This window comes from Hylobates moloch, unplaced genomic scaffold (assembly GCF_009828535.3).
Source record: "Hylobates moloch isolate HMO894 unplaced genomic scaffold, HMol_V3 SCAFFOLD_18, whole genome shotgun sequence".
NCBI lineage: Eukaryota > Metazoa > Chordata > Mammalia > Primates > Hylobatidae > Hylobates > Hylobates moloch.
The window spans coordinates 65,125,483-65,145,132 of NW_026652293.1; the positions used below are offsets into that span (position 1 = coordinate 65,125,483).

The 19,650-nt window shown below is 41.8% G+C and overlaps 1 protein-coding gene across 6 annotated transcripts in view; it reads right to left on the minus strand.

The window, feature by feature from the left end:
* The window catches only part of SIPA1L2 (signal induced proliferation associated 1 like 2), a 236,073-nt gene that overhangs the window by 160,257 nt on the left and 56,166 nt on the right, over window positions 1–19,650 (minus strand). For 4 of the 6 annotated variants that reach the window (XM_058430755.1, XM_032136772.2, XM_058430754.1 and 1 more), the window contains exon 2: window positions 19,462–19,504. The exons of the other annotated variants lie outside the window; for them this stretch is intronic. The gene's annotated coding sequence lies outside the window, so the exon portion shown is untranslated. The remainder of the gene's footprint in view (window positions 1–19,461; window positions 19,505–19,650) is intronic. 6 annotated transcript variants of the gene reach the window in all.

Here is a 19,650-nt window from a genome sequence, read left to right on the forward strand (position 1 = left end):
TCCACATTGCAACAATGTCCTTGAATAGCATTTTGCAGAGACAAGCCATAGTTAACCCAGAAGACTGTCAACAGTTCAAGGATCACCTAAATTTGGTGAGGGCCACGAAGAGCTAACACAGGATTCCTTAAAGATGACATTACTGCTAAAGATAACATGAGTGCACACATTCTGAAATATCTGTAGCAAGAACTCAGGATCCACTAAGCTGTTTAAAGAAGTTTAATGTGTACACTGTGATAAAAGCTTACCTTTCTGTCTGTTACAAAACTTACAGAGGAATGAACTGAACTCAATTAAGCTTCTCTCATCAAGGGTTTTGCTGGCAGCCCCCGCCCCTCAAATTTACCCAACATCTATTTCATCTGTCGGCATGTCAGGTTTTCTGTTGGTGCTGCTGCTGTTGCTTAAGTTAAAGATAAACAAATAATTATCTCAATTACATTTTTAAAAGAAAAAGTGGACCTAAAACTTCTTCTCTCCCTTTAGCGATAAGGTATGGCCATAGTGCAGTTTAACACACCAGGTGATAATTCTACAAATGTGCTCTGATGCTGCACAGACAAGGATGGAAACAAAATCCATGCAACTCAAAAGGCAGCTATCAACGGCACATAAACCCCATTCAGATATGGAGAAACCAGATAGATAAGCGTGTCATCCGGGAAAAACAAACAGAGACAGAAACAAGATAAAACCAAAAGAAATTATGTGTCTTCAGGAGCTGTTATCAATCACACTTGAGAATCTTTGAACTTTGCTTTGTAAAACTAGAGATCTTATCCTCTCTTATACAAACAGTTAAAAAAAAAAAATGGAAGAGCTCCAAGGTAATGAACGCTGGGGTCAGACTCAAGTCTGCAAAAAGATAAGACAATTTACCCAGGAAAAGATAAAGCACATTTCTTTGAAAGGTCATTTAATTTCCCTCTATTTTTTAGATTCAGATATCGAAATCTCAAGGATTTTGCAGTCTTTGAGATTTTCAGGATGGAGGCAATCCATTGGACCAGGAGACACAGGCCAGCTCTGGGACAACAGTCAAGAATGGAGAGAGAGAAGCCATGTGGAAGAAATCTCACACCCAACAAAAGTAAATTTTTACCTGTGTCCTGTGAGCAAAAGAGGATTAACAAAAACTCATGAAGCCAGCTCAATAAAATACTGATAGGAGGTGAGAGGCTGACACTGCACAGCGCCTGTGCAATCCACTGTAGGTTATGGTGAAAATGTTTATGGAGCTGGTCTCGTTGCTATCACAAATTCAGCAGGCGTACAGGACAAATAGGAAGATATAACATACAGTGAATGCCTGCCAGAGTTTGTGCTCCATTTCTGGTATTCGCTTCTACCTAAGACACCTCATAATGTGGTTATCAGTCTCTCTATTAAGATGAGCGATAACGGACTCTTGAGAGTTTAAGCGCTTTTCAATAGTGGAAACCACATACAGCAGGGATAGGTGTTTAATTTTGGTCAAAGGTTACAAAAATATCTCCTTGTGGTTTCTTTCTATGCAAATCATTTACTATCTTAACCCCACAACACATCAGGCCCCAACAAACAATGACTTCAACCAGTCTTTCCATTCCCAGCCAGTGAGTTTCCTCTCTCACTCTTGTTAAAACCCAAACTCCAGGCACTTCGAAAATTCAAATATTCCAAAGAATATTTCCCCTTCAGCTACCGTGACTTCCATGTGTTCTCACTGTCTCTGGCAAGCCACAGCTCTTGCCCTATTCCGTGTTCTGAGAGACACAACCCGACATTACCATTATTTATTTACATGATTGTCTATCCCACTAGACTGAGGATGTAGAAATCAGAGAAACCTAGTCAATGTGGTATTGTCTCGCCCTGCCTAACAAGACACCTGGCACAGTGAAGACACAAAAGACTGTCAGCTAAATGAAACATTGCCGGCATGTGCTGAGAAGTGTGAACAGGCCGAACATCCTGTACCAGCGTGACATGACTGTAACATCTCCAGTCCATAGATAAATCATACATTTAAAACACTCAGACATAATTTTTATAAGGATCATTATTCCACATTACCAAAGCAGTGTCTGTATGGAGAGTAAGCCAAAACAAAAGGCTTGCTGGAAAAAGTGGCAAGTCGTAGCTGCATTGTTCAAACAGAACCCTACCTGGAAAGCCAGTTGCCATAGGCTTTTATCTCACACAGTGAGACCTCCCCAGACAGCTTGAAATGAGGAGAAAAGAAAACCCACTGAGATTTAAACTTCAAAGAGCAAGAAGCCTCGAGGTAAGATTTGACTGTATCCTAATTAATGGCAAAACATAATTAAATAGAGTTTTGGTCAGGAACTGGGGACATGAAAAGAGAATCCTAGAGGAAATGTTGGCATCCAGAGGAGAAGGACCCTCCGCCACTAGATGGGGAGCCCTTTCCTGGGCTGTCCTTGTCTGAAGCCAGTAATTGTTCAACTCACTTCTCTCCCTGGTTCTGATGGTAAACGTGCCCCACCTCCTGCCACGGTTCTGATGGCAAATGTGCCGAGCAACCTGCAGACCTCTGTCTACCTTCAGGGAGGGAATATGGCACTGAGAAAAGGCTGGCATTCAGGTTCCCACGGTGAGCATATTTAGTTTTGTACATTACTAAGTAGGCATTCTTGTCACATACTCCACTAGTGAGTTTGGTTAAAGCAACTAAGTCTGAGAGATAGATCCATTCTCAGTGCACCCAAAAAAAATTTTTTTTTTAATTTTGCCAACTAATGAGTTATCTCCCATAAAAGTCTTCTGGAAGAACTAACTGGCATTTCTCCTGGCTGATGCATGATCCTAAATCTTCGTTTTTATGCATATTTTCTTTAAATTTCTACACCATGTGGATCAAGTTTTATGAGGGTAATCACTTTTAGTCAATAGTAGTTTTTACCAAACAGATAACAATTTATTCAGTAAGACTCACTATCCTAGTATAAAACGATCCTCTCACCTCTCAGGGTAGAAGTGTCATGGAAACAGTTTGGTTTCACCAGTAGTAAATCAATACTGCTTTTGCAGGGCTGAGGCAAAAATTTAATTTGCAAAAACCAGCCCAAGGCTACCATGATATAAAATTCACTTGATGTGTTAATTTCACACTCTAGAGTCCTCATCCCACTGGTGGGTGGGTGATCTCAATTATGTAAAGTAGAAGAATGTCTGAATTTACCCCAGCAACCCCAGACATAAGCACTCTAGGCCCAGCAGGAAGCCAGAGCTCAGCTTCCTTCCTGCCAGCCCATGGGGTAGCAGGGATTATCCTACAAGTCAGTCAGACTTCAGTAAATATTTTCACTATGCAGAGCTCAATCATAGGGCACCAGCGTCCCATTTAATAAACTTTTTCTTCTATATCTTAACACAGAAGGGATGCTCCCAATACGAACAAATAATAACATAAACTCAATCAGCTCCACCTAGACCCAGCACGTAGAGTGCTTTAGGCTCTGCAGTCACAAGAACCAAGCCTGGGAACTGCACAGGCAGGAAGAGTAAACCTCCTTTTGCCCCGGTCAGTGTTCTTGAAAAGAAATGTGCCAACTCCTGTAAAATAAACACATTACATATTCTAGCATAAAAATACTATTTATAAAGACCATGAAATAATGAAATGTGCTTCAATAAAAGCACACCAAAATGTATATGCAGTATATCAACAGAATATAATACAAACACACATACACAGACACACCATATATTTATAGAAAAAAGATGAAGAAAATTCCCCAAAATTTTGTTTTCATCATTGGGTGTTGACAATTGAGATTTTATTTCCTTCTTTCTATACAAATAGCATATATATAATATATATTACTTTTAATAGGTTACTCCTATAAAACGAAGAAGCCTTGGTTCAAAATATAAGTAAATGAAGATTAGTGTGTATTAATTACTTTAAATAAATAAATTGCTCTATTGTTAGAGTAAGCTACAATGTTTCCACTATAGGCTAATTCAATGCAGATATAAGTTGACTATCTGTTCATCAAGGAAATAAAAGTTCCGTGCTTCACAAAGAGCAATAATACCTACCCATCAGCAAATCGGTCTGGAAACAAATTTCCTTCCTGTCGGTTCCCCTCAATTCATTCTTGATTTTTGATCCCTGCCTAATCTGCTATCTCTCTCACACACAGAACTGTTGGACTTTCAGGGCCCACAAAGGCATTAACTCAGAACAGAAATAGCCCTTGGCCAGTCCTTTATTGACAGTAAAGAAACGTACTTTGTGTTTTTAAAAACAGTTTTCCCTGTGAGTTGGTGGTAGCATGGCAGCCAGCAATCCCATTTTCCTGTCCATCAGACTATTGGGATAAAATGGCTTAACCACCTCCTACCCCAAACCACATCCCCAGCTACCAGCAAAACATTAGTAGGAAATCAGTAGTCTGGTATTAGTAATTGATTTAACCAAATAATATCACCCAAAAGAACCTGCTATGCCCTGTTGCTCATATGCTGCACTGGTATTTAATAAGGCCCTCGAGAATAAAAAATTTAATTCAGAGTCATCTTTTTGGATTATCTGCTCATCAAGTTGAGTACTTACTAAAGATTCCTTTAAGAAGGCATAATTCCTTAGATATAGGAACGTTTCCCAGTGATTGTTTAATCCTCATGGGAAGGAAAATGCTACGTACTGGTCACCTTGCCCGGCAGGGAGGGCCTCCAGCTCTCACCTGCCTCCTCTGCATGTGGGAGGCAGGCCCAGAGCCCTCAGCCTTCACGAGCCTCAATGGCCAGACCAGGACGCAGCAGCCCCAAAGCCCTGGGCCATGTACTGAGAAGTTCTAACATGAACCAGAAATCAAAGCTTCTAAGTGCATATAATTTCTCACAGTGGAACAGAATCATGAGCGGTATCACTGCTGGAAAAACGCCAAGATGTAAAACTTGGATAATAAATAAATGCAAATTATCTACTAAAGATACTGGATTTTAAGAGTCTAGATTTTCATGAAGAGGAAAAAAAGTAAATAAAAACACTACAGTATCCTGAGCTAGAACTTTAGTAGACATAAAAGGAGCCTTTTTTAAAGCACTAAGCTTTCATTCAAATATTTATTAAGAATCTACTATGTTCCAGGCAGATATATTATGACTCTTACACATTTGCTTACGTGCATAAAAAGTCATTTGGTTTAGACATTCCCAGCATCAACCAGTTCCTGGAGAGGTATACTGCAATCTCCACGTCAACTGATAAAGATAACAGAAGACAAAGTCAGTCAAATACTATGAATTCCTAGACCTTTTTGATTAATGATACAAATTGCCACAGCATCTTTCTCCACTCTCTTCCCAACTCCTTATCATTATGTATCCTGGTAAAAGAGAACAAAGTTTCAGGTAAAGTTTCAGGAAGTCAGCTTTTGATTATTTTAAATGGGTTTGAAAATATGTATCTGTCACTATGTGACCAGAAGACTACATTTGGGACATTCTCATGCCAGATTCTGACTGGCCCCTGATGTGTACCTGCAATTAACGTAATTATTTCCATGTACAAAATTACAAACTGGATCCCATTTTCATTACCTTTTGGGTTGGAGCTGGATACACAGATCACATGTTCATCCGATGCCCTTCTCTACCACAGGGAGCCACACACAATGCCCACCCCTAGTAACAGGAAATGAAACACTAATAAGCAAAACAGCCATTTGCCTGTGTCCAGAATGAACAGTCCAATGAGCCTGTTGGTCCTTCCCTATTCTACAGATAGAAAACAAAAGTGGAGTACATGCTCTTTTACCTTTGACTGGCAGGTTGTCCAGAGTGACCCTGGATAAGTTACTTATCATTGCCAGGCTTTGATGGGAATGGTCTTGATGAAAGAAAATTCCACTTTCCAGCCCCAGCTTATACCTACTGAGTCAAAATGCAGGAGCAGGAGAGAGGGATACACAGGGCAGCGTGTGGAATGCACCTGGGCATGGGTACTTCAGCAAAGGCCTCAGGTGACTCTTGATATGCAGGCTTAGCAATTACTACACCTTTTCCAGGGCCAGAGGTAAAGAGGAGGCCATAAAGCCAACCACCTGATGGGTCCCACTGCACCAGCTGCTCTGAGAGGCCCTGAGCGAGTAAATATGGCATCACATATGGGGAAGTTGCTGAGATCACCAACAAATCCCCAAGGAGTTCTGGAGGGCAGAGGACACTGGAGAAGTACTGATGAGGAGAAATCAGGAAAATGACCCAAACGTAGTTAGGAAAACCAAAATGCTGCCCTTGGCAAGACTGCCCGGGCCTGTCCTTACAGAGTGGCAGATATGTCAACTGCACATTTTGAATGCCAAGGAGGCACATGCATCTGTAACAGCAGCAGAAAGGAGTTAAATATATTCAGTATTAATCACAAAGTTGTCAAAGATAACTTAGAGTCTATCCCCTCCCTAAACACTGCTAAAGAAAAATCTTTACTTGGCTAATTGCCTGGATGAAAATTAGTTTGGGGATGATCTGCATAAAGATACATGCTTTAAAAAGTCAAAGCTACATAGGAATTCTAACATACCACCTATTATAGCATTTTAATGGAAGGAGATAGAATAAAGGAAGAAAAGAATCATAAATAATACCCAATCTATTATATGGACATATTAAAGGCATCACATTATTTTATAATGAGAGTTTTTTTTTCCATTGCAACTGTTAATAACCTAATACTTTTTCACCCTAAGGTACTGATGCGTATTTCCAAGAATAGATTCGAAGCCAACAAGATCTGATTGCCATTTTAAAAACAAATGTAAAATAATAAATGTTTACTACTGACTCTGTTTAGTCCACTTGATAATCAGATCTGAACAAGGGGATCCCCTCAGCAAATAAAACACATCATCAGACAGAGGACAGAGACCTACAAACAAGAAAATGCTTCAAATGTTCACTTTTTCCCCCTTAGCACCACTAACTGTGCACATTTCAGCACATTTTAAAAAAGAGAAAAAATAAAAATGAGCAACCTACCAAACACCTGCAAGGCTGTGTCTAGAGAACCCAGGCATGGAAGGAGAGCTGTGTAGACATCTGGCATCACCTGTCAGACTGCTGAACCACTGTATTTTTAAGCTATTTAGATGCTTTCTAAAGAAGAAACAATAAAAATCCTACATGCCTGAACTGTGAGGTGGGGGAGCCTCCTTGTAGCTCAGCCCTTGTCAGACAGGCTACAGCAGCCTCAGAAGGTTCAATAGCCTCTTTATAAACCTATTGTGTGGTGCAGTGCCTAAAAATAGTATGGTTTGGCAGGCAGATCATACCAAGGAATAATCCTACATACTCAACTCCTAAACAACAGACAAAGGAATACAAAAGAAAACTAAATTGTATTTTCAGTCTGCACCTAAGCTCTTGTGGTCACCTCTTCACCTGGATTCCTCCAGCTTCCTCATTTTGTCTGAACACACAGCAAACCTAAATTTTAGCCCTTACAGCCTACACAAGAAAATGAGAAGAACGCGGGGGGACCTAGGCAGGCAAACCGAGGTGGGGTGCATGACTGAGCCACACATTTCTATAGTATACATTAGCACGCTTAAGAGAACTTTTACCCTCCCACTGAAATAGACATGAAGGTCTATTGTGATGATTACATTATAATAATTATTGAATATGGCTTTCAAGTTTCCCTTACACTGAAGTTCTCAACCCTTCCTTCATAGCTTTTAAGAATTACCTGGGGAAGTTTAGGAAAATACAGATGTTGGAAATTCAGTTTTAAACTCCGTTTTAAGTTTCTGAGGTGCACAGCTAGGGCTTAGACCACTGCTTAAAACAACAAAGCTTTTTGTTTTGTTTTGTTTTATGACGGAGTCTCGCTCTGTTGCCCAGGCTAGAGTGCAGTGGCATGATCTCCACTTCCTGCAGCCTCTGCCTCCCAGGTTCAAGCGATTCTCCTGCCTCAGCCTCCCGAGTAGCTGGGACTGCAAGCGCCTGCCACCACACCCAGCTAATTTTTGTATTTTTAGTAGAGACGAGGTTTCATCATGTTGGCCAGACTGAACGACAAAAGATTTTTTTTCGCGTGTGTGTGTGTGTGTGTGTGTGTGTGTGATGGAGTTTCGCTCTTGTTGCCCAGGCTGGAGTGCAATGACGCGATCTTGGCTCGCTGCAACTTCTTACAGGCATCAGCCACTGCTCCTGGCCAAGAAAGGTTTTTAGACCCTATCAGGTGGACTGCTCAGGCCACAGAGGCAGGAAACAAAAACCAGGAGGGAGGCGGTCAGTATCAAGCATGAAGCCTGCCTGCAAGGGATGGGCCACCAAGAGGCCAGGAGTGCCACCCTTCTAGAGAGCACTCCTGGACAGAATGAGAATCAGGCCACAATAGGCAGCTACAAGAAACCATCAGATGAGATCATAAGAAAGTACAAGGTTAAAAGCTACGTGTTAATACTCCTCAAACCCCAATTTTAATTTAGCATGTACTTTTCCTTTTTTCAATATATTTATTTGAAAAGAGATTGTTACTCTAACTTTTTATTGTGGGGACAGGATGGGAGAAGTATTACTCTTTTCCCAGAAGTATTAATAAATTAATACATATTAATATAGATGGGAGAAGTAATAAATAATAAGTGTACACATATTCTCTCTCATAAGTGGGACCTGAACAATGAGAACACATGGACATAAGGAGGGGAACAACACACACTGAGGCCTGTCTCAGGGTGGGGGACGAGGGGAGGGAGAGCATCAGGACAAATAGCTAATGCATGCAGGGCTTAAAACCTAGATGACGGGATGATAGGTGCAGCAAACCACCGTGGCACATGTATACCTACGTAACAAACCTGCACGTTCTGTGCATGTATCCCAGAACTTAAAGTAAATAAATTGATAATGAGTAAGTACAGTAAATGAAAGATAAAAATAGTGTCTTAGTAACAGTTGTTTTTCAAATAAAAGAAAATAGCTAGATCAACAAGCATAGTCTGGATGAATCTGGATAAAAACCTTAGGTGAAGTAACTTGCCCAATGTTACATGAAGTTAATAATCTGACACCTTGGATGGCAAACCAGGTTGTTGTCTAACTCTCAGATTAAGGTTCTTCCAGGATTTTTCACTAAATCAAACTGTTTTCACCAAGCCCAACTGCCAGAATGCTTTTCTGCAAATACATGGGTGTCAACACAGGCTCACGGCTAAGAGCCTGACACTAGAATCTCCTTCAGGCCAAAGTGCCTGCTCAACTATTGACTGTGCAACCTGGACAAGTCCCTTAGGTATCTTTGTGCCTCTGTGTGCTGCATCCACAGAGCAAGAAAGACAGCAAGAGGAGCTGCTTTATACTAATTAATAAAACAAAGAACACCTGCAAAATGCTTACAGCAAACCTTAGAACAGGAAGTACTCGATAAATGCTAACTATTATTATTACCAAGAATTAAATCTGAACTTAGAATGTGTTACCATTTGTTAGTAGGAAAACCAATACAGAAAATTATCACCTTTTACTGCACATACAGATTCTCTATTCCTTTCTCTCTCTAAACAAACAAACTTTTAAAATGGGTGACTGCAGGGCCCTTATTTCTATTGTGTGTGCCTTAAGGTATGAAGGGGACACAATGATCCAATATCCTGTGACTTCCTAGACCACAGAAGTATGAGGCAGAAGGAATGTTTGCGTTTGAAAGGACTCTCAAGATGGGATGGTTCCTATAGTATACACTGTCACGCTTAAGAGAACTTTTACCCGCCCACTGAAATAGACATGAAGCTGATGATTACATTATAATAATTATTGACTATGGCTCTTTCAAGTTGCCTTTACACTGAAGTTCTCAACCCTTCATAGCTTTTAAGAATTATCTGGGGCAGTTTAGGAAAATATAGATGTTGGAAATTCAGTTTTTAATTCAGGTTTAAATTTCTGAGGTGCACAGCTAGGGCTTAGACCACTGCTTAAAATAACAAAGCTTTTTCTGTTTGTTTTGTTTTCTTTTGTTTTGAGATGGAGTCTCAACCTCTCAGCCTCTATCAGACACATTGCTCATTACCTCAGAAAGTGCTTTTGAGAGGTGACAGTGTGCTGGCAGTCCTCACAGCCCTCGCTTGCTCTCGGCGCCTCCTCTGCCTGGGCTCCCACTTTGGTGGCACTTGAGGAGCCCTTCAGCCCACCGCTGCACTGTGGGAGCCCCTTTCTGGGCTGGCCAAGGCCAGAGCCGGCTCCCTCAGCTTGCAGGGAGGTGTGGAGGGAGAGGCGCGAGTGGGAACCGGGGCTGCGCGCAGCACTTGCGGGCCAGCTGGAGTTCCGGGTGGGCGTGGGCTTGGCGGGCCTCTCACTCGGAGCAGCCGGCCGGCCCTGCCGGCCCTGGGCAATGAGGGGCTTAGCACCCAGGCCAGCAGCTGCGGAGCGTGTACTGGGTCCCCCAGCAGTTCCAGCCCACTGGTGCTGTGCTCAATTTCTCACCTGGCCTTAACTGCCTTCCCACAGGGCAGGGCTCGGGACCTGCAGTCCGCCATGCCTGAGCCTCTCACCCCCTCCACGGGCTCCTGTGTGGCCAAAGCCTCCCCGACGAGCGCCACCCCCTGCTCCACGGCACCCAGTCCCATCGACCACCCAAGGGCTGAGGAGTGCAAGCACACGGCGTGGGACTGGCGGGCAGCTCCACCTGCAGCCCTGGTGCGGGATCCACTGGGTGAAGCCAGCTGGGCTCCTGAGTCATCTCCTGGTGGAGATGTGGAGAACCTTTATGTCTAGCTCAGGGATTGTAAATACACCAATCAGCACCCTGTGTCTAGCTCAGGGTTTGTGAGTGCACCAATCGACACTCTGTGTCTGGCTACTCTGGTGGGGCCCTGGAGAACCTTTGTGTCGATACTCTGTATCTAACTGATCTGATGGGGATGTGGAGAACTTTTATGTCTAGCTCAGGGATGGTAAACGCACCAATCAGCGCCCTGTCAGAACAGACCACTCAGCTCTACCAATCAGCAGGAAGTGGGTGGGGCCAGATAAGAGAATAAAAGCAGGCTGCCCAAGCCAGCAGTGGCAGCCCTCTCGGGTCCCCTTCCACACTGTGGAAGCTTTGTTCTTTCGCTCTTTGCAATAAATCTTGCTACTGCTCACTCTTTGGGTCCACACTGCTTTTATGAGCTGTGACACTCACCGCGAAGGTCTGCAGCTTCACTCCTGAAGCCAGTGGGACCACGAGCCCACTGGGAGGAACGAACAACTGCAGATGTGCCGCCTTAAGAGCTGTAACACTCACTGCGAAGGTCTGCAGCTTCACTCCTGAGCCAGCAAGACCACGAACCCACCAGAAGGAAGAAACTCCGAACACATCCGAACATCAGAAGGAACAAACTCCGGACACGCCGCCTTTAGAACTGTTAACACTCACCACGAGGGTCCGCGGCTTCATTTTTGAAATCAGTGAGACCAAGAACCCACCAATTCCGGACATACTTTCATTGAGGAAAAACATTAAAAAATCTCATTAAAGAATCAAAACCTTAACACTATTCATTGTTCCTCACTGAATTCTTCCTTTATAAAGCTTTCCACTGATATTTCCTCCAAAGAGAAATGTTTAATAAAAGCAAACAAACAAAGGAAAGAAAACAAACCATACATACTGAGACTTAACTTATAAAATCACAATGTGGTATGTGGAAAAGCCCTGCTGGATTTCAGATTCATGAACTAAGAGTGGTATTCGTGGCTCTTCACTAACGGAATATACAAAACTGTCTTTATAATATGGTACTATAAATGCTTTCCAAATAACACTGTAGAAGGCTTGTACAAAGCATGACATTGCATTTTAAAAATCTGTAGGGATAATCCTTAATATACTGACTTTCACATTTCACACTTCTTTCAGATATCTTAACCATTTAAACTCCACTTAAGTTGAAGATTTGGCAAAACAGAAAAGAATCCAACGTTCACAACACTCAGGGGTCAGTGTGTTTTTAGAAGTCTGATTATTTCAAGCAGGGCTTTATGCTACGAATGGATCAATAATTTCATTTAAGTGTGAGAATATGCAGTAATTGTTTCCTATTACTCTAGTATACATTCTTGAAGTCTTATGAGGATTCAATTTGGTTTTGCACAATATCAATATGCTTATCTTTCTGCATGAACAATATATGAACATATAGAAGATAACAATATAATTGTACAGATGCTTCTTTTTGGTTTTTCTCCTAACTGCCTGCAGAAGCAAAATAAGACCACATTCTGAAATTATCTATAAAATACGACTAACGGGATGACTTGGCTGTCTCCTTAAGTCACTGCCCTTGGGGCATTGCCACAGAGATCTGGTAGTTTGCTCCATTACAAATTAGCTATATGACCCTTAGGCAAATCACAAAGCCTCCCTGGGCCTTATTTTTTAAATGGAGATACCTACTTCAAAGCACTACTGAAAGGTTAAATGAAAAAGGTAAAATACTAAAATATTATCTGTCACATAGTGAACAGTAAGAAAATAAAGCTGAATAATTATTCAACAAAAGAGGAAATGGCCTGAAAATACACTGCAAATGAAAGACAGTATCTGTCACCTTCAGTCATAAAGTGTGTCTTGTGCGATCAAGTTGATCAGCATTACATTTTGGGAAACCTTACTAATAATATAATCAAGATATATAATAAATTATTGTCATTTATTCAACTATTACCTAATGGTAAGAACAAAAATTGGAAAAAGGGAAGGAAAAATAAAGAAATTTCTAATTACCAAGTAAAGCATATTCTACCTTGCCAATAAAAAAAAAAAAATTCCAAGATATAAAGGAGTTTGTTTTGAGTCTGATTAGCATGAATCAGTCCACGAGAAACCAGCGTATTGGACTGTGATAGTGTAAAATATATATTTGAACTTCACCCCCATTTCCTGGTATACAACTCCTAAAACACTTAAAATTTCCAGTGACATCTTTTTGTATGCTAATGAGTTAACTGATGGATGGCAGCCCTGAGGTAGCTTTAGGATGGGGCTGGTCAACTGAAAGACCAAGGCCTAATCGGAGGGTTGGGACTTTCTGCCCCATCCCACAGCCTCCAGGGAGGAGAGAGGGGCTGAAGGTTAATTTGATCACCAATGGTCAATGGTTTAATCAATAATGCCTAAGTAACGAAGCTTCCCTAACAGTCCAGAACGACAGGGTTCCGGAAGCTTCCAGACAGCTGAACACATGGAGGTTCCTGGAAGGTGGTATGACTGTAAAGTACATGGACGCTCTGTGTCCCTCTCCCTAACCTCACCCTATGCATTTCATCTGTAGAAGAGACATGTAACATCCTTTGTAATAAACCAGTATATCTAAGAGTTTCCCTGAGTTCAGTGGGCCGCTCTAGCAAATTAATCATATCCAACGAGGGGGTTGTGGAAACCCCAATGTAGTCAATCAGAAGCACAGGGAAATCCACCTGGAGCTTGAGACTGGCACATGAAGCGGCAGAGGAAGGAAGGAGAGTCCTGGGACTGGGCCCTCAACCTGTGGGATCTGACACTATCTCCAGGTAAATAGTATCAGAGCTGAGTTGAATTAGAAGATAGCCAGCTGGTGTTTGCTGCAGGATTCGTTGCTTGCTTGGTGTGGGGGGAAAACCGCCAAACATGTGGTCATGGAAGTCTTCTTTGTTGACTGTTGTGGTATGACAGCAGCAGAGGAAAAAACACTGTTTTTTTTCACTCTCATAGACCTACTGAATTAAGGACCAAATCTTACTTTGTTTGTGCAATGGGTTCAGGTGCTGCAGAAAAAAAGAGTGTTCCAAGCCTTGGGAAGAGGAGGCTAAGGAACAGGCAGGGCCGTCCTGGGTACAAGAGGACATGGAGTGGACCATGGGCTGGATTTCTGCTCAGCTTGCCTCGGGCCCTTGATGACCTCATCAAATCCTCAAACCCTATGAGGCCATATGCAAATCTAACACATTATCTCTTTCTATACATCTTTTTCACTCTGAATAAAGTACACCAAAATGCACATGTCTACTACATGTGTTCATTTATCCACCCAAACGTGTGCATTGAGTGCCTACAACATGTCAGGCGCCCTGGAGGACACACAGATCCACGGTCATCTCAGCTCACTGGTATTCTCCCAGTATTTCATCATTACAGCAACTGAACCTTTTATCAGAGCTATTTATGTATATTTGCTTTTTCCCCTTTAGATTATAAACTCTTGACGGGGAAGGGCTGCCTTTTCATCATCTTGTTTCCCCCAGCAACTAACAGAGTACTGCACTTACAGAAATTATTCGGTAAATATTTACTGTATGAAATCACTCTTGAGAGCCCACAGTCTCCTTCCCCTGAGGTCTTCAGATTTTAAGACCATCTGCCTGAGGTGGCTACAGCTTTCTAAATTTGGCTGATAGTGTGATATGAAATAAAATGTTTCAAAACATAATCTGGAAAGTGTTTGTGTTTACCCACCCTGAAATTCAGATATAAGCAGCAAAAAAATTGGAATTTAGGAAGAGATATGAAATCATCTAAACATGTTATATATAGGCAACTGCATGTCCCAGTGGTCAAACACCCGAGTGAAGGATCAAGCACCAGCACCCCAACTTGTTCTTGACAACCCGATCCTGGCAAGAGATGGCACACATCTGCTGTAAGCAGGCAAAGGATGCTGTCGTTCCCCCTGTAGAGATCTAGCAACTAGAATGTTTGTTCAGAAACTTGGGCAGGACAATGAGAAACTCAGTCTGAGAACATTTTAAAAATTGATGAAGGCCAGGCATGGTGGCTCACACCTGTAATCCCAGCACTTTGGGAGGCTGAGGCAGGCGAATCACCTGAGGTCAGGAGTTCGAGACCAGCCTGGCCAACACAGTGAAACCCCATCTCTACTAAAAATACAAAAATTAGCTGGGCGTGGTGGCGCATGCCTGTAGTCCCAGCTACTTGGGAGGTTGAGGCAGGAGAACCGCTTGAACCCAGGAGAGGGAGGTTGCAGTGAGCCAAGATGGCACCACTGCACTCTAGCCTGGGCAACAGAGTGAGACTCCATCTCTAAATAAATAAATAAATAAACATAAATTACGGATCCTCTAAAGATCCATTCCAGTCTAGAATTCTACTGGCCTTACGAAACTGACCATAAAATAAAAAAGTGCAGGATCAAAAGGAAGCCTAGCACCATCCCTCCAATACTTACTTTGATTCCCAAAGGGTGAAAGGCGGAAGGTAAAGCTGAAAGCAGAGAGAAGGAACAAAATATTCCAGGCATCAAAACAGCACCTTTCTGATAAGAAAACCCCTAAGGAGTTAAAAATTCTTACTAGAAGTCCGAAAGCTGAAACACAGACCTCTGTAACACTACAGTGCCAGCTATCTCGGAAAATTCTATTCATCTTTGTAAGGACAAGAATTTGGAGCTCAGCCCAAACTTGTCTCAGTCACTTCTCATGATAATAATTTGAATCCTCCCACAGAACAAGTCTCCTAATCCTCTGATAAACAAGTTTCTAAGCCTTTAAGATGGTTAAGTGAACAAATCCTAACTTCGCCAATGGGAAAATGAGGGCATCAAATGGTAAAATCATCTACGAAGGAATACACAACAAGTCAGTAATAAGTATGCCATCTCCTCGGTTCTGACGCTATCACAAAATCTGTAGATTTTAAACAAGGTGCTCTTTACATATAAGTTAACTGGAGAATAAAGGTCACTGCAAAAGAAAAACTAAAAGAACCAAAGCAACTGAACTTCATTCATACTTTTTATCAACAGATATGTTGTACAGATTTGTGATGTCCCCTTTAATTACGGTCCAATTGTAACCCATGTTAAAATAGCATTTGAAATGGATTTTCAACTGAGAAAAAAGACTACCTGAGACACAGCAGCTTATTCAAGGAAGCACGGCTTTACTTTCCTCTATGCTCTTAAAGACATCATATGGATCCAAATCAAAAGCAACTCAAACAGTAAAAATATAAATAAAATTTAATTTTAAAACAAGAGAGAATACCTGGAGTTGGACTAACAGACTAGAAAAAATTTAGATCTGGAACTCATACCACAGGCAAAAATAAAGAAAAAAAGTATCATATGCAAATTTAAAACTAAAATATGGAAAGTAATTTTATAATTGTGGAGTGGGGAAGTTTTCTCTTAGCATGAGAATCAGGCCAGAAACTATAAAATAAAAAAAAAAAAAGGAGCTAAACTTAGGGAGAGACTGAGAGACTGACATACTTGATAAAAGAGAAATCAAAACTACTCTATTGCAAAAAGTATCTCCAGAAAGCTCAAGGGCAAACTAAGAATTGGAAAAAATACTTGTTTGTTACATGTGACAAAAGACTAATATCCAGAATAGAGATTAAAAATATCAGTACATGTAAAACTCCAAAAGATAAATGAGCAAAACAAATACAAGTGGCCAATAGCATGTAAACCTAACCTCAGTATTAATTTTTTAGAACATAAACACTAAAACGATAAAACACTTTTTTTAACATTAAAACCAGACAATGAAAAGATGTCTACAATATATTGGTAAGTGAAAATAAAGGCAATGTACAACATATCTGTGGTCAAAAATAGTACATATCGAATAATTCAATTTTTTTAAGTGTGCATGTGGATTTCTGAGAAGTCTGTTGATTGACAGTGATTGCCTTTGGGGAATGAGACTGCAGGAGAGATTTATGCTCCGTTTTATACATTTCTGTGTTACCTGAAATTAATATACTTACAAATTTAAAAACTAAAGAACTTTTGGCAAAACGAAGTTTGCCTAAAATCATGCACACACATGATATGGCTTAGATGTTTGCTCCCTCCAAATCTCATGTTGAAACGTGATCCCAGGGTTGGGGGTGGGGCCTGGTGAGAGATGACTGAATCATGGAGGTGGATCCCTCATGAATGGTTTAGCACCATCCCCTTGGGGTTAAGTGAGTTCTCCCTCAGTTAGTTCACATGAAATATGGTTGTTTAAGAGAGTCTGGGACCTCCCCCTTCTGTCTGATTCTTCCACTCTCACCACGTGGCATGCTGGCTTCTGCTTCAACTTCTACCTAAAAGCTTTCTTAGGTCTCACCAGAAGCCAAGCAGATGCCAGTACCATGCTTCCTGTACAGCCTGCAGAACCGTGAATTAAACCCCTTTTCTTTGTAAATTATCCAGCCTCAGGTATTTCTTTATAGCAACACAAAAAGGGGCTAACACAAAGCATCACAAGTGTGCTCCCTATTGTATACGGTAGCATATTCCAGAACTTCACTCATCAAAATTACCCATAAAGAAATTAATCTGGAGACCATGTCCTCTAGGTGCACTTCTGTATACACCCGACTAAGGGAAATTCAGAAAGTGTGAAGTCCACAGAGTGCCTATTTCCCACAGTACTCCAAAGTGCTGTAAAGGCCAGAAGGTCCCCAGCTGTGTCCGGGCAGCATGAGGTGTCCCTTAGCTGGCCAGCAGGCTAGTAACAGAAAGAACTCATCGCTTAGATTCAGAGGAAACCAAGGAACTGGGAGGGACAAGGGCAGCCGTACAATGTATTGGTTTTTCCTCAAACCTAGGTGGGAAGCACCTCCCATTTCCTATGCTGAAAATGTTCACTATCTCCCTCGTTTTACTTCCACATCAGAATTTACTCAGTCTCAACGGCTTTCACTAGCACTTCAGCCAAGTCTCTTGATTCCCATTAGGAGGGAACACATTCTTTTCAGGCAGAGTCTGTCTCTACTGTTCTCTCCTCCATTCCACCTCTTCTCTTGTAAGGATTTCCACAATTTCACCACTCAACATGTTTGTACTTATGTATTCACAATTTATAAGAAACTCGGAGTGGATATCCACCCCCTCCTCCAGTGGTATTCTGCCACAGTTTAAATGTTTATATATATATATAAATATATATATAAAATACATAAAAAATATATATTATATATATATTTATATATATATATAAAATATATATATATTTTTCTTTCCTTGAGACAAAGTCTAGCTCTTGTTGCCCAGGCTGGAGTGCAATGGCGCGATCTCGGCTCACTATATATATATTTATATATATATTTATATATATAAATATATATATATTTTTCTTTCCTTGAGACAAAGTCTAGCTCTTGTTGCCCAGGCTGGAGTGCAATGGCGCGATCTCGGCTCACTGCAACCTCCGCCTCCTGGGTTCAAGTGATTCTCCTGCCTCAGCCTCCCAAGTAGCTGGGATTACAGGCGTGAGCCACCATGCCCGGCTAATTTTTTTTTTGTATTTTTAGTAGAGACGGGTTTCTCCATGTTGGTCAGGGTGGTCTCGAACTCCCCATCTCAGGTGATCCGCCCGCCTCGGCCTCCCAAAATGCTGGGATTACAGGTTTGAGCTACTGTGCCCAGCCCCTCAAATCATTTTTTAAAGGCAAGCTCCCAGGCCACAGACCTCAAAATGCACCAACATGCATAAAAGACAAAGGCTGTGGAAATAAAGATTGATCAAGGGACACGGCAACTAAATGCAGCGCCTGACCCTAGAGGGACCCTATATGGAGGGGAATGATGCTGCAAAGGACATTTTTGGGCAAATGGTAAAACTGGGATACAAATAATAGATTCGGTGTGAGTAAGGAATCGATATTAAGCTATCTGAAGTTGGTAACTAAACCTCTGTTACCCAAGCAAATATCTCTATCGCACTGAAGTGCTTAGGGGTAAAAGGTCATGAAGTTTGTAACCTGAAAACCGTGTGTGTGGGTGCATGCATGTGCCATGTGCCTATGTGCATTGTTGTGTAGACACAGACTGAGAGGAAAGGATGGGAATCCATTTTTGACAATCCAAAGCTGGAGGACAAATGTCCTGGGGGTGGTTACTTCCGACAGGCTCCTTCACAAGCCCATCTTATTTCCTGCTGCTACAGGAAATGCAGTATTTGTGCACACACACAAGTAAGGGAGCCCCTCTGCCTTTACTCTGCAGCCAAGGAAGGGGTTTAGGTGACAGTGCCCCCGGCCCCAGGCAGAGCAGGCTGGACTTGCCCCACCACTCCCTTGATCACCTTCCTCACAATGGCCGCTCTCAATGGGCCCAGGGCACATCCTATACCGGGAGAGAAGCCTTTGGCAGCTCTTTACCCACCAACATGCTCCTGTGTTGTGCCTCTAATACAAGGGATGCTCCATGTAGACAACATACAAACCAATTATTAAAAGCAGATCCTTTTAAACGCATTCAGGGATGCTCACAGGAACTCTTCAGTGACTCCTTTCAAAGCCTCCAGAGGCTTTGAAACTAGGTGACTCCAAAATTCAAATGAGCTTTCTGAAAACAGTGCTCACCCATGTAATATTGCTGTGGAAGAGTGACAAAATAAAAACATACACTCTGTCAGCCTAGGGAAACCAAAACAATCTTTTAAAAAAAATTAGTGGGACACAAAACCCCAATTTAAAAATCAACATGCCTCTCTGAAGTGAGGATGCCTTGCTTGCAGGCTTACCTGAGTGGGGAAGAGCAGCGAGCTCACACAGCCTGGCAAGAACCTACAAACGAAGAAAGAGACCCATTCAGACTCCCAGAACAACTCTTGGTCAGCGGTTTCAACATGTGGGCTGAGGAATCCCCAGGGGTCCACAAGGTCAAAACCATTTTCATGTTGATACCAAGGCACTATTTATCTTTTCTACTC